The sequence below is a fragment of the Gossypium hirsutum genome, chromosome D02, assembly GCF_007990345.1.
Source record: "Gossypium hirsutum isolate 1008001.06 chromosome D02, Gossypium_hirsutum_v2.1, whole genome shotgun sequence".
NCBI lineage: Eukaryota > Viridiplantae > Streptophyta > Magnoliopsida > Malvales > Malvaceae > Gossypium > Gossypium hirsutum.
In genome coordinates, this window is record NC_053438.1 from 30,163,006 (window position 1) to 30,175,094 (window position 12,089).

The 12,089-nt window shown below is 32.2% G+C and overlaps 1 pseudogene; it reads left to right on the plus strand.

Annotated features, from left to right (window-relative positions):
* Positions 1–10,506: 10,506 nt before the first annotated feature.
* Positions 10,507–11,847, plus strand: LOC107908338 (mediator of RNA polymerase II transcription subunit 21-like; annotated as a pseudogene).
* The last annotated feature ends 242 nt before the right edge of the window (positions 11,848–12,089 follow it).

Here is a 12,089-nt window from a genome sequence, read left to right on the forward strand (position 1 = left end):
TATCTATGATTTTGATTATATAGAATTGATGAATACATAAACGTTCGATCTATTTTTCAGTTACATGTGATGAATATACAAATCTTCAGTCATATGATTTTGGTTATATTAAATTGATGAGCATATATATATATTTGGTCTAAGCAATTATTCAATATATATATGTGCATTCGGTATATGCATATATTAAATATATATGCAATAGGTATATGCATTTGCTAAGCAATTGATAAATATATATGCGGCAAATGCATTCAATAAGAATATATATATGTTTGGTTAAATGCATTCAGTTATAATGTTTATTTAGTATATATATATATATATGATGCATATGATGTATCTGTATACATATATTCAGATGTATGCATTCAACAGGTATATATATTTGATTATAAATAAAATGGTTTAAGGACAACAAATGCTAATTTAATAATTATTTGTGTTATTTACGATTTCAGTGAATTTGATTTGGAAATTATATGACTTTTATATATATTTTTTAGTTATGCTATAGACTTACTAAGCTATATAAGCTTACTTTGTTCGTTTACCTCTCTCTGTTTTATAGACTTTAGATCAAGCTTCAAGCTCGGGGATCGTCAACAAGTTCATCACCCTATCTATTATCTCGGTATTTAAAATATTTAAATTCTAACTATGGCATGTATAGACTAGATAAATGTTTTGAAGGTCGTATTTTGTTGTATTGTATATGATTATTATAGCCATACTAAAATGGTTTATTTTCTTATAGATTTGCTAGTTTGCAATGTTTTTATTATTTAGTTTTTTAATGTCTTCGTTTATTAAAAATGGTTAGAGAGAGAAGTTTAAAATTTTGCATTTTGTTTTATAATAGACCAAGCTTATTATATTTAAATATATATATAATATGCATTGATTTTAAAATGCCCTTACTTAAAAAATATCCTATTTCACTTATCACGTGTCCATTTTTGTCCATCACTAACTAATGGTCTAATTACCATATAAGGACCCCTAATTTATAGTTCCATAGCAATTAAGTACCTTTAACCAATAAAACTCAACTTTTGTACTTTTTACAATTTAGTCCTTTTGACTAAATTAAGTGCCCAAACGTCAAAATTTTTGAACGAAATTTTCATGAAATCTTTCCATGAAATTGTAGGCCATAATAATATATTAAAAATAATTTTTTCCTCATCGGATTTGTGGTCCCGAAACCACTGTTCCAACTAGGCCCTAAATTGGGATGTTATATAAACTTACTAAGCTTTATGCTTACTTCTTTTATTTCTTTTCTTTAATATAGTATTATCAAGCATAGTCGGGATCTTGAAGACATCAGAGAGAGTTCACACTATCAACCACCACAACTCGGTATTTTAAGACGATAAATGTTTTGAGCTATGGCATGTATAAGGACTTGGTCACTTCGATTGAATATTCTTAAGATATGACCAAAAGATGATGTGTAAATATTTGATGATGAATAGTTATTAAAATGGCTAAGTATAAAGGTGTTTGTTGTTGTACATGTCTAGGTGATAAATTATGCATAGAAATCATGAAAAGTAAAAATTTGTAGTAAATTAGTTTTGAGACAGCAGTAGTGACGTGATTTTAAAAAATCACCAAGGATAGTAGAAAATGAATTAGAGGGTGGATGAGATATAAAATTAAATCTTATTGAGTCTATTTTCATAGAAAAATAACGGTGTAGACAACGGAATTATATATCCTGAGATATTTGCATTTTAGTTAGACAAGGTTCAAGTGGTTTTTGAAATCCCCTATTCTGACTTTGGAAAATCATTAAAAATTATACAAAAATATTTATGAGTTTTAATTTATATGTACAAATTCCTTATTTTCTGAAGAAACAAGTTAGAACACTAAGTCTGTAAAATTAGATAATTGAATTTTAGTGATGAGAGGTCAGGACAGTCGATTACTGAAATAGGGGAGAGCTTAACTAATAAAATGTACTAATTGGCTGAACCAAAAATTCTAAAAAATTTATGGTAAAAACATATATGAGTCTAGTTTCAGGGAAAATTGACGGATCTAAATTTTGAGTTTCGTAGCTCGAGTTATAATTAATTTAGTAACTACTGTGTAGGTGGACATCCTTATTATGAACAGTGAAATAAGTTTTAAAAGTAATTTTTTTATGCCCTGAACTTTTAAGTTAAGTTAAGTAACGCCTCATGATCGACCCCGGCAATGGTCTCGAGTAAGGGGTGTTACACAGAATGCCCAGGTATTTTCATATGGCCTAGCACACGGGCGTGTGGCTTGGCCGTGTGACCCAATTTAGAGAGTTACACGGGCATGGACACGGGCTGGGACACGGCCGTGTGCCTCTATTTTGAATGCCTACACGGCCTGAGAGTCGGGCGTGTCTTTTGACTATGTGAGCCAGACGGCCTGGCCACACAAGCGTGTGACCTTTACACTTAAGAAAAATTTTGAAGTTTTACGAAAAGTTCTTTGAGGTTCTAGTTCAGTCTCGATTCATTTCTAGGCACAAAATACACATTAGAAATATGCATGTTAAGTGGTATGAAATGTTTGTATATGATCGAAAAGTTTGGTAATGCTCTATAACCCTGTTTTGGTGACGAATTAGGGTTAAGGGTGTTATAGTATTTTTATTAAAAGATAAGTCTAAAGTTAAAAATGTGTTTCAGCCATTTTATGCTATGGTGAAAATACAATTTGGTGTGAGAATAAATGTACTTCGGAGTGACAATGGTGGGGAATTTTTTTGTGACCAATTCGGTGTTTCTTAACCAAACATGGTATAGTCTACTAAAGCTCTTATACAAATACGCCACAATAAAATGGGGTTGCAGAAAGAAAAAATCGACATCTTTTGGAAGTAACTAGAGCCTTGATGTTTACTAGTTAGGTATCACATTATCTTTAGGGTGAAGCCTTGTTAATAGCTACATATCTTATTAATAGAATGCCTAGTAAAACTCTAAACTATAGAACTCCTTTCCGTCTCTTTAAAGATAAATTTCCTAACTCCAAATTGATCACAGATTTATCCCTCTGAGTTTTTGGGTGTATTGTTTTTGTTAATCTTGACAACCAAGGTAAACTAGATCCTAGAGCAAAAAAAAATAAGTCTTTGTTGGCTATGCTTCTAATAAAAAGGGTTACAAATGTTATGATCCAATTGATCAAAAAAACACTAGGAATATACAACATTAGGATTATAATAATGGGGAAGGTGAATTTATGATTAACATAGAAATTAATGATGTTAATGTTGTTAATGAAAATAAGTATGAAGGTGTAGAGTCTGATCATGAGAATAAAGAACAAACAAAGGAGTTAATTGTTTACTCAAGAAGAAATCGAAATCAAGAAAGTGGAATCCACCAAATTCATCACCAAGAATCCGACCCGCAAGATCTTGTCAAATGTATAGATAAAGCTCATAATCTAACTAATGAATTTTTTGATTTAGATATTCTAATTGCTAAAAGAAAATGTGTTAGAAATGTTGTCAAATATCCCATGTCTGACTTTGTGTCGTATAAAGCCTTGACTTTGACATTCTCTGCTTTTGTTTCGTGTCTCGATACTGTAAAAATACCCAAAAATATGAAAGATGCTTTACAGGTTCCTGAGTGGAAATATGTTATTTTAGAGGAGATGCACGCTCTTGAAAAATAAGTACATGGGAAACAATGGAATTACCTTAGGGAAAAAACTGTGGGCTGTAAATGGGTGTTCACAACCAAATTCAGACTAGATGGATCTTTAGATAGATACAAAGCTCGGTTGGTGGCTAAAAGGTACACTCAAACATACAGATAGATTATCTTAAAACATTTACTCCAATAGCCAAATTAAATTCTGTTAGAGTTTTTTTATCAATTGATGTTAATGTTAATTGGTCCTTACATCAGCTAGATGTGAAGAATGCTTTCCTAAATGGGAAACTTGAAGAAGAAGTTTACATGGATCCTCCTCCAAGTTTTGAAGAAAAATTTGAAACTCGAGTATGTAAGCTCAAGAAATCTTTTTATGGTCTAAAGTAGTCTCCTCGAGCTTGGTTTGAATGGTTCACCCAAGTTGTTAAAAAACAAGGTTACTCACAAGGGCAAGCTGATCACACAATTTCTATCGACACTCACAAAGAGGTAGAATAGCAATTATTATAGTTTATGTCGATGATATCATTCTTATAGGAGATGATGTGGATGAAATAAGGCATCTCAAGGAGCATCTAGCATTGGAGTTTGAGATAAAAGACTTGGGTCCTTTGAAATACATTCTTGGAATAGAAGTTGCTCGATCAAAGAAAGGTCTTGTGGTCTCTCAAAAAAAATATGTGATTGACCTTTTGAAAGAGGCTGGGATGAGTGGTTGCCGCCCAACTGACACACCAATTGATTCAAATGTAAAATTCAGAAATAAAGAAGGTCGATTAGTTGATAAAGGGTAGTACCAAAGATTAGTCTGTAAGTTAATTTACTTATCACATACAAGGACAGATATAGCTTTTGCAGTGAGCTTAGTGAGTCAATTTATGCACTCCCCAATGGAGGACATGAAGAAATAGTGGTTTGGATTCTGAGATACTTGAAGAGTTCACTTGGAAAGGGCTTATTCTTTAAGAAATATGAAAAAAGAGGAATTGAAGCTTATACAGATGCAGACTGGGTAGGCTCAATAATAGATAGAAGATCTACATCATGATACTATACTTTTGTTTAAGGAAACCTTATGACTTGGCGTAGCAAAAAACAAAATGTTGTAGCAAGAAGTAGTGCTGAGGCTGAGTTTAGATTAATGGCTCAAGGAATTTGTGAAATTATGTGGTTAAAAAGAATTATGGAAGACTTGAGGAAACCAATAACTTCACCAATGAAGTTGTACTGTGATAGCAAAGCTACCATTAGTATTGCTCACAATCTAGTTCAGCATGACAGAACTAAATATGTTGAGATTGATAGACACTTTATCAAGGAGAAGATTGAAGAAGGCCTAGTGTGCATGCCATTTGTTCCTTCAAAACAACAGATTGCTGACATACTCACCAAATGGCTCTCTAAGACAAGCTTTGATTTTCTTGTAAACAAGTTGGGCATGATTGATATATATGCACCAACTTGAGGGAAGGAGTTGAAATATGTGAAACCCATATATTTTGGGGATATATTTTAAAGTTATTTAGGTAGATAAATCTTATTTAGGTAGATAAATCTTAGAATAAATCATTTGAGATATTCTAGGAATATTTTATTTTATGTTTTAGTAGTTTATTAAAATAAGGGAATTATTTTCCCAATTAGGTTATGACTCTTTTCTCTATTTAAATTTAGTTGTTTAGTTAATAAAAGACAGAACAATTTTATTAAATGCTCTATTGATAACTTTCATTGAGTTGGTTGAGTGCTTGAATTGGTTGTTGTTGGGAGGGAAAATATGATTAATTGTATAATTTGGAATGGTTTTGGTATGAGTTGATTATAGGTATGGCATGAAATAGGTACCAATTGCATATTTTGAACTTTAACTCAGGAGATATCAATACCAAGGGAAAGGTACTGATACTTCAATGATTTTCCTTATTTTTTTGAAACATCAAATCTCAACACGGTATCGATATTGGACTAAAGTATCGATACTTATATAAGAGTACAAATACTTTTCAAGGGTATCAATACATTTGATCTTTGTTTGGTTTTTACAAAACAAATTGAATCTTCAAACGGTATCGATACTTAAATAGATATCTATACCATATAACAGGTATTGATACCAGAGAATTAAATGAAGAATTTTTAAACATTGAGGTTAAAAACGATATCGTTTCCTACCCAAGGGTACCGATACTTGTTATGTAATTTTGAAAAATTTGCAAATAGGTCATATTTCATGCTCAGGTCAACATAAGAGCTTTCATAAGCTCGATTAAAGCTCAGTTTCAATTATATATCATAATGTGTATGAATTTATAATATGATTGGATGTATTAATGACTTACCTACAGAGAAATCAACAATAGTTACTTCGAAAATGGATGTGACATTTCGTAGCTCGGGCCTAGTGATCGAGTCGGGTGAGGGGTGTTATATTTAGTAAATATAATTTTTTATATGTGAAATATTTATTTTTTTCACCTACATTATGGGTATGATATATTCTAAAATTATAAAATCAAATAATTATTTCAAATATCACAATTATTTTTACATGTGAAATATTTCAAAAAAATTATTTCAAATATTTTTATTTTTATATGTGAAATATTTCAAATAATTAATTCAAATATCAATATTTTTTCACCTGCATTGCGAGTATGGTACATTCTAATATTATAAAAACAACTATTTAAAATACACATACAAAAATATATAATACTAAATTTTGCCAAACCCATGATATGGATGAAAAAAAATATTTCACATATAAAAATTATATTTACTAAAAATAATTACATTTGAAATAGTTAATTAGTTTTATATATTAGATTTACCATACCCACAATGTAGATGAAAAGATAATGATATTTGAGATAATTATTTTTATAATATTAGAATTTATGATACCCACAATGTACATGAAGAAAATAAGTTTTAACATATAAAAATTATATATGAAAAATATATAAAAAATTAGTTGATGTTTAAAAAAATATATTTAATATAATAATATATATAAAAAATATTTTCATTATATAATTACATATTTATTAATTTGTTTATATATAAAAATTATTAATTAAAAATAAAATAAAAAACTTAAAAACATGTTTGTTAATTAAAAATTTGAAAATAACATTATTATTAATTAAAAATATTTTTTGAATAATTTATTAGAAAAAAAATCCAAATAAACATTTATCGGAGGGGATTTGAAATTGAAATCCAATGGTAGAAAATACAAGCATTTAATCAACAAGTCAAAAAAACTAAACTATTAAAAGAAAACACGTGAGTCTCAAAATCAATTTATTTTCCTAAATAATGTGAAAATTGTTTTTTTAAAAAAATTGGTATTTTTCGTTAATTTTTCCAAAAAATAAGCATAACTTGAATAATTGTGCAGTGTGGATTAGTTTGATTCCAAATAGGCTAGCCAACAACTTTTTACATAAATCACACACCAAAAGTTAGGGCAAGTAAACGCGATCTTCATGTATGCAGCTTTTTTTTATTCCTCGTCTTACTCTAATTGTAACAAAATTCTAAATCTCGTTAAACCTGCTTAATCTTTCTGTTCGTCCTTCATTTTCCTTTCATAATATTGCTCCATTTTCATACGTATAAGTCAAGATTAAATGAATAACAAGAATTTTTATCTCCTCCATTTATAATTGCAAGACACAAAGTCCGAGCATAGAAACTTGACTCCACAATGATCACAATGTAAATATAGAAAGTCGATTGTTTTCTACATTACACAGATTCGAGATGAATTAGTAGCTGTGGGAAAATACATATAATCTGTCTTAATGCAATCCATCTTGGAAGGAGTTGGAAAATGACAACTAAAGTATCTCCACTTTCCTTACTACAATCATAAATGATACACCAAGTTGATGTTCCTTTCACTCGAGTCTTCATCAATTTCGTGTTTAGCAGACTCCGATAGCTTTTCCTTGCCTGAAATTTTTGAATGGATATATTTTTTTTACAAGATTATAAACGGATTTTTCGATGGGAGGATAATAATCCTTTAAAGATTTTTACTAGGTTATAACTTCACAGGACAAGAGATTCCTTTTTGACAATGTTCTACAAATGATTGCAGGTTGAAGAACAGAATAGCCTCAGTGTCATCAAAGGGAAATCACCAAATTTTAGGAAAAGAAAATGCCAACGTAAAGCGACCGAGCTGAACCCAGCCCCTGAAGTTCGGAATTTTAGCTTTTCCTTTCCACAAAAGATTCCATTTCTCACTTGATCAAATTTTAGTTTTTAGAAGCATTGGAATGTTACACAGAAGTTTAAAGGACTGCATCAACTGTAATGAATCCAAATCCAATTTTTGCAAATTAAGCTCCTAAACAACCAAATGGCTCAATTCATAAATAATTGTTGATAGTTGCACCATTTTCGGGCAACAATATTAAAACTTTTCAATCACGAAGAAGCTCTTCGGAGTCGTAATCGGATACGAAGATGTTCGAGTCTTGGAAATCAACCCCAGACAGAGGTTCATTCTTCTTTGGGGAAGGTGCAATAGATGCTAGCCAAGATGGTGAGAAAGGTAAATCAGCTTCAAAACATTCCTGGAACAACAATATCAGCTCAAGCCTTTTCACCACATCCGCCATTGATGGTCGTTCACTTCCTCGTTCGTTTGAGCATTTATACGCTATATCAGCGTATGCTTTTAGACAATCTGGTGCCACCTAAACCTTCATGCGAGGATCCATGATTTCACCAACCTTATCATCTTCTACGCACTATCTTCACCACTGCATTACGCTTATCCCTTGTTCCTCTAGTATGCTTCTTTCCATTGGTTTTCTTGCAGATAAAACCACAAATAAAACAACCCCAAAGCTATAAACATCAGATTTTAGCGTGAGAAGACCACTCACAATATATTCAGGGTCTGTATACCCTAGAGTGCCACATATAATGGTGCTGACATGACAATCTTAGCAAACCAATTATTGTCTAGAAGAATGTTGAAAGGTTTAATGTCCCCGTGGATGATCAAGGGGTTACCTGAATGTAAGAACTCTATTCCACGACCAGCTCCAATGCAAATTTCAAGCCTTTTTTTCCAAGATAATAGGGTCTTTGAGTCGTTTTTGCTATGAAGTTGGCCATGGAGGGTTCCATGGGGCATAAATTCAAACACAGTATACCTATGGGATCCCTAGATGCAGTAACCGATAAGAGAAAGGACATTGGGGTGATCTCGTTTCCATGGCAATTCCATCTCGCTCAGAAAATACCCGTGGCTAATAAGTGAATTATTATCATACATTTTGATAGTAACCGTTTCATTAAAGCCGCCATTGATGAAACCCTTGTAAACACTATAATGACCATCTTGGCCTATTTTTAACCCAAAGTTGTCGATTGCAAGGCGGAGCTCTTTAAGTGTAAACCTTCGATATAGTCTGGTCCATGGTGGCGAATCTTCGTTGGGTTTCTCTGCTTTTCTCCAGAAAGAGAAGAAATTAGGAAAAGGGTGTTTGGCTGAGTAAGGATCGGGAGATTTTGATGCAACCATATCGATGGAGAGCAATAAAAACTATGAGAAAATTGCAGACCCAAAAGAGCAAAGGAAGAAATCGTGGAAAATCTTACGGAAACCGGAAAAACCTCAGAATTGTGTTTCTGTATCGTGTTTTTCAGAGATTGATTACTCACGACCAGACAACAGTTGACTTGCATTTTTCAACAACCATTGCTTCGGTCTTTTCTTTCTGGGGATAAAACTTTCGAGTGGAAAACCCCTAGCCCCTAATTTTTGAGAGTTTTTATAGTGAGCTCCGGAGATAAAATATTAGGAAAAGTTTAAACTGCGAGTATTTACAGCACGTTTGGTTGGGTGTATTGGCATGGCACCACTTAATCACCCTTTAATCCTTTGTTTGGTTCAGGGTATTGCTATTACGGGTCTAATACATTACTGACCTAATCCCCAAAATCCATCGATTTCTAATCCCTCCCTTTTGCTCAGTTTAGGTGCTGCTTCAGTTTACTCTCCCTGTTTTACCCTCCCGATCGACTTCCCCTTTCCGTCTTCTGTTCCTTCCTTCTAGCTTGAGGTTTCTACCGATTTGCTCCCTCTGTCTCTCAACCTTTTCTTTTCTTTTTCTTTACAACACAATTTACGCTTGGCCTTCTCAATCTTTTCTTTTCTTTTTCTCTCTGTCACTCTTTCGCTTGCTCTCAGTTGGTGGGTTTCCAAGTTACTGCAACTGAAAGGTAAACCGGTTTCTAACTCTCTTTTTCTCAAAAACTGCTTTAATGTTTGCAGCTCTAAATTTATCGCTGTTTTTTTCCCTATTGATCCATTAGGTTCAAGAAATTGAGCTTTTTTCTGCTTCACATTTTATTTTGAGTGGTTATTTTCCTTCTTTACCATGTCAAATTTTAAGTTTGATTGGTTTACTTTGATGGGTTTGTGTTATTGGATTATGTTTAATCAGCAATAGATTATCTGTTGAGCCATGCTGGCAATATGTGATGAAAGTGTATGAATCTTAATGAACCGTTGTTGATTCTGCTGAAGCGTTTTTCTGTCAAATTCGGTGAAATGAGTTTTCTAATTATGATCAATAATCTTTTTTTGAGGTCCCTTTTCAAATGTTTCATTAAATATATTCAGTAGTAGTACTGTTTAATTTGTTTTTAATTGTAGATCACTTGATTATCTCATGAAGCATGCTGTTAATTTGCAAAGTAGAAAGTGTATTGATCTCAATGAACCATGCTGCTCTACCGAAGCTTTTTTCTATCAAATTTGGCATAACGGGGTTAAATTGAATTTGCAATGGTCGTGTTAAATCTGTTTTGAGTGCTGCTCATGAGTGCTGCTCTTGTTAAGGCTGCTAAACAGGTTAGAATTTCAGGGAATCAATCAGTACTCTAATTACAGTTAGATCCCATGTGGGGATGACGTTAGTGATTATTGCTCCGGGTATTTCCACAGTTCGATGCATTGGTTGCTGCACTTCCACCTTCAGAGGGCGGTGAAAAAGCTCAACTTAGAAGGATTGCTGAACTTCAAGTAATATAGTTTGTTCAATAATGTTGTTCGTTTTAAATTATTTGTTGGAATTTTCTGTTTTCATTTTCATTTACCCCTATTGTCTAGGCTGAAAATGATGCTGTAGGCTAAGAACTTCAGAAACAACTGGAGGCTGCTGGTACCTTTCCCCCATCCTTTTTACATTCTTTTTTATGTAGACTTGGCTTAGGTGTGATTTGCTTTTCCAAGTCCTTGCAAAGTTATATTCCCCGAATCCATATATACATTGAGTAGTAGTGTTGTAGCAAACATAAGCATCTTCCATCTTCTTATAGATAAATAAGAGAGTGAGTTAGGCTGCTCAATTTCAACATATGTTTGAGCAGTGGCTAAGTTTGCTTTGGTTCTGGCATTTGTGTTGTATGCAAGACATAGGATGTTTGCTTCATCTCACATTCTTTTAAACTTTCAGTTCATTTTGATCTACTAGTATATGTGTTGTTTGGCCAAATTTAGCTATTAGACTTTGTACTTTGCTTAAGTTGTGGATTTAGTACATGTACTTTTTCGAATTCTGAAATTGTAGTCTTAACAGAAATTAAATCTGTTTGGTTAAATTCTACTATTAGCCCTTTATTATGCTTAAAAGTTGTAGATTTAGTCCATGTTATCCGATAGGAACATTTTTAGTCATTACATTTTTCAAGTTTCAAAATTTCAATCTTAAAGCAAATGACAGTCATTAAATCTATTAAGTGGTTTTCTTTGTTTTGAATAATATGTTAAAATAGCAAGCTGACATGGCATTACAAATGCAATAATCTATTTTCCGCTTCAAAATTTTAAAATAGCAAATCAAAGTACAGGGACTAATAGCAGATTTTAACCTACGTTGTTTTTTTACCTAGAGAAATTAAGCTCCCCAGTTTAAAGTTCTAACTATCTGTATGTTATTTCCTTACCAGTGAAGGAACCGAAACAGGTTCAGGAGTTATTCAATCAAGCAGCAGATAATTGTCTCAACTTGAAGAAACCAGATTAAATTCATTTCCTTGAACAATCCCTCCTTCCATGTTTAATTTTATTGTCTTTATATTCGTTTAATCCTAGGATTCTAAAGGTTTATTTATGTACTTAAAAAGTTAGTACAAAATGTTCCATCTGGGCTTTTGATTCTCTGCACTAAAATTCAATCAAATTACTCTTTTATGTTTGTAAAAAAACCATGTTTGCTGTTCCAATAGCAGTGTCAGTGTGCATCTAACAATTCAAATCATATTCATTTGCAAAGACTAGAATCTGAATCAGTCACACATACAACAACAATCACAACAATCACAATTGGAGTATTAACAATTTAGCCGTCGGAAATTACTTTGAATTTTTGTTATAAGAATATTGATTATTAAGAATATTGA